Genomic DNA, 3,736 nt, shown 5'->3' on the forward strand with positions numbered 1-3,736 from the left:
TCTCGGTTTTACCTCTGTTGCGTGCCTTTCCCCCTTCTTGCCATTCGTAAGCTTCTACTATGTTTATTTTGTTGCCCATCTCTATTTCAGCTTCTCTACGTATGAAACGCGATCAATTGGATAGTAAGTGCATTGATTTGCAGGAGGGGAGCATAATCTCTTCAAAACATTGGCTTCTTCGCATATCTTAGCAAAAACCTCAGATCATTCTACTCTTTGGAGTTCAAATTGGGGCTCACGCTTAATTTTTTTTCCTCGTCAATTCTTTCCTAAGTCCCCTTGTCTTTGTTAGCTGAATTTTCGCCGAAATATATTTCGACGGTAATAAATAAAAGGGCTTGCTTTGGAATCGGTAATTAGTGGAGATCTCACCTGCTTCTCCGTTGTTCTTATCATTTGCTTAATGATTTCTTGGAGTTTCTTTTATGGATTTCTGAGAGCCGGATTGTTTCCTGATTTCTGAGCGAGGGCTTCTTTTTGTTTCCATCCTTCGTCATTATCCTAATTCGCAGGGGAGGTAAGGTGAGTAAATTCTTTTGAGCTTAGGCTTCTCTGTTGATTGGATTCTTTTACGAACTTACAAATTTTAGGTCATCAATTTTTTTCCCTTTGTTATGTCATTCACTGAATCTTGTGGACTCTTTGCCATTTCTTGAAATTGGGACAAAATTTAAATGGACCTGATTGAGAAAATTACAATTATTTTTCGCGTTTTTTGAATTATGATATTGCCATCTTGATTTGAGAAAGTACTCCATTGGCTTTGTTTTTTTACTGTTGTATGATTTGTGGTTGCAAAAAGCTGAGGAATAATTGACTTGGAAAAGCAGGAAATTGAAGGCTTGGTCCACAATGATATATCTTCCTTCGTATACTGTCACATTTAGCAAACTGAAAACAGAGGGTTCGATATGTTCTCATCGAATTGCGAGGGGCTCTATTGGATCAGTTGTTTCATGCATTTTGATGAATGGCATCCTGAGGAATCGTGTAGCTGATCGTATAGCACAATTTGCGTATTTTCCTTCTAGAAGAGGTAGTGGTTTACTTTACTTCAAATTTGGAATACATAATATATCTCAGTATGTTCTGTGATATGTTGCAGACTGCTGAAATAGATTGAAATGGAGTAATTCCATTTGCTGTAACGGTCACAATGTGCTGCTGCAGCTGTGGCATGCATTTTTTATCGGTTGTTTAATTAACAGTGTGGTCCTAATTTTTAGATTTGTTATTTTTGTTTCTTCAGGTTTTTGAGATCGAGCTTGTTCGCTGGTTGTGTATTGCAACTTCTCGGTTTTCAGACTCTTAGTTTTGTGACATTTAGGAGAACTCGGTTGAGCTGAGTAACAGAAAATGGGGTGGTTTCTGTGAGTGTTTTGGTTTCACCTTTGCAAAGAAACCCAAGAAGTTATCCGACCCAGTAGGGGGTTACCCAATAACACTACCAAGGAGTTCTTGTTGGATGAAGAGACAGGCGCTGAAGAAGATGACTCTTATGATGGTGACATGACTGATATAGGGAATGGAGGTGAATCTGATTTCCAAAGTCCTACAAAATGATCAAAGGAAATTCTCATGCTCCTGATGCAGCGTGGACTTGTTGGCAAAGAGTTCCCTTGTCCTTCGTGCAGAGTTTAGTTGCAGCACAGATATTGTTATTTTATTCCTTACAAGTACTTGCAAATAATAATCTTCTAAGCTGTTGTGTGCTCACACTTTAAAATATTTGCCTTATGCGGTATCAAACAAAGCTAGGCAAAAATGTGATTTTAAATTTTCACATTGCATTCTGATTCTCTTGATGCTCCTGCAATTTTATTTATTCTTTGGTGCTCTTTTCTGCTCCTGAGTGATGACAAAATTCATTCTCCAACATCAATCTAAAGAGGCACCAGCCACTATTGAGTGTGAATGTACTTTTTATGGATATTGTAAAAAACTTATTGAGTCGCATTAAAGTATAGCATCTGAGAGCTTCTTAGTACTGAAACAGTGTTATGCTTTGTCGTTGCTGAAATTTAAAGGACTTTTGTATTTTGGAAGAATGAGGCTGCTCTTGACTGCTTTTTTTATTAGAATTATCTACATTTTTTATATGGGTTAAAGGAGATTTACTTTGACGGTAGTAATGTATTTTTGTTCCAATTGTTTCATTTTTAATCGTTTGTCTGCTTATTTGTGTATTTTTATTCGATTTTTTTTTTATGATTGGTTGATTCGTGTGCTTATAGTTTGGCGAATTGGAGGAAATTGTGCAATTGTTTCTTTTATTTGTAGTGTGTAATTAAATTACAGACCTGTTTATTTGTTTTGAATTTTTTTTGTGATTTGAGATTGTGGATTGAATGTTTAGTCATTTGTGGTGTGGTTGCAACTATTAGCACATGGATCAATCCTTAGTTCATTACCTTTGCAAATTTGACGATGAAATCTAATATGTATATTTGTCAAGGTCCACACAAATAATATCTATGGGTTTTTGTAACTTTTTTTTTAGGTCTCTTTCAATTTTTGAATCTAATTCTTGGAATTGAGCCATTTATGATTCCTATTAACCTGAAAGCTTTTTACGCGATCGACGTGATGATTTTTTTACGCGATTGACCTGATGATTGTGGTTTTTTTGGATTGACACAATAGTTCGTAAGGTTTGGTGTTGTTGAATGGGCTGTGATTGGCTGGGGATTGAAGTTGTGCTTTCTACTTATTTTGTTGGAGTTTTTGGAATGTTTTATTTGCTTGATTGATTGTTGTGGGTTTGTGATACTGGTTTTTTTATTTTTACTGTCACTGTTCCACGTTTGAGATAATGCTCTGGTTTTGAAATTATCACCAAGTACTGATTGTGTGTGATTTATAGGAAGGCAAAACTGTATTGTTCTTGGTGATGGTTTTTGGCTCAAAAATTGTTCTTGTTTGGGAAATCTCCTTCTGTGTGTATGAAATCATATTGTGTGGTCCGTGTCTATCTCCCACATCAATAATACTAGAGTTAGTTACTATGCTGATTGTTTTATATTAGCTGCAAACCTGGACAAACACCTCAAGAATTGAGGTGATAATACCTAGTGTTTCAGAAAAGGGAAAAGCATAAAGAGCGCAATGCGGACACGCCCGTAACTCAAAAAGCTTAACAAGGAGAGACATAAATTACGAAAATTCTCACCACATGCAAATTGATGAAAACTAATCAGCGGGGGCTGTTTATTGCGTGGATCAAAGGGGGAGTCCCCGTATGCTGCATTGTGCAAGGCCCAGTGCTAGGCTCAGGACTTATGGTCACAGTGTACAAGTCTGTTGCTTCTTCCTCGTTCATCAATCCCACAACTTCTTCCTCTACCTCTGGCTGAATCCATGGATGGTTCGAAAACTTCCGGAAACCTTCCAGTTCCATCACCACTTCTCTCATCGTGGGCCTATCCTCGCTCTGTAGCTTAAGGCATCTCTTTATGAGTTCTGCAACGGCCTGGAGTTGCTCTAAGCTCCCTTCTCTACGTACTCGGGGATCCAAGATTTGGAACAAGCGGTTGGTTTTTAAGGACATCAAGAAAAACGTGGACAGGCTCTTTTCATCATCTGTTTTAGTGTTGGAGAGTGGCTTTCTCCCTGTCATTAGCTCTGCAAGAACTACTCCAAAGCTGTAGACGTCACTTTTGTCAGTTAACTGGCCTGTGTGGAAGTACTCGGGGTCTAAGTATCCCAATGTCCCTTGGACTAGAGTGCTCACTTGTGT

General features: G+C 37.9%; 1 long non-coding RNA gene across 2 annotated transcripts; it reads left to right on the forward strand.

The window, feature by feature from the left end:
- On the forward strand, positions 1–2,549 carry LOC140969936 (uncharacterized). 2 transcript variants are annotated; one of them, XR_012174031.1, is made up of 4 exons: positions 1–46; positions 144–522; positions 831–1,036; positions 1,250–2,549. It is a non-coding gene; the product is annotated as an uncharacterized lncRNA (long non-coding RNA). The 2 variants fall into 2 exon arrangements; XR_012174030.1 differs by lacking the exon at positions 1–46 and having other exon boundaries at positions 393–526; positions 803–1,036.
- The last annotated feature ends 1,187 nt before the right edge of the window (positions 2,550–3,736 follow it).

This window comes from Primulina huaijiensis, unplaced genomic scaffold, assembly GCF_012295235.1.
Source record: "Primulina huaijiensis isolate GDHJ02 unplaced genomic scaffold, ASM1229523v2 scaffold43103, whole genome shotgun sequence".
Lineage (NCBI taxonomy): Eukaryota > Viridiplantae > Streptophyta > Magnoliopsida > Lamiales > Gesneriaceae > Primulina > Primulina huaijiensis.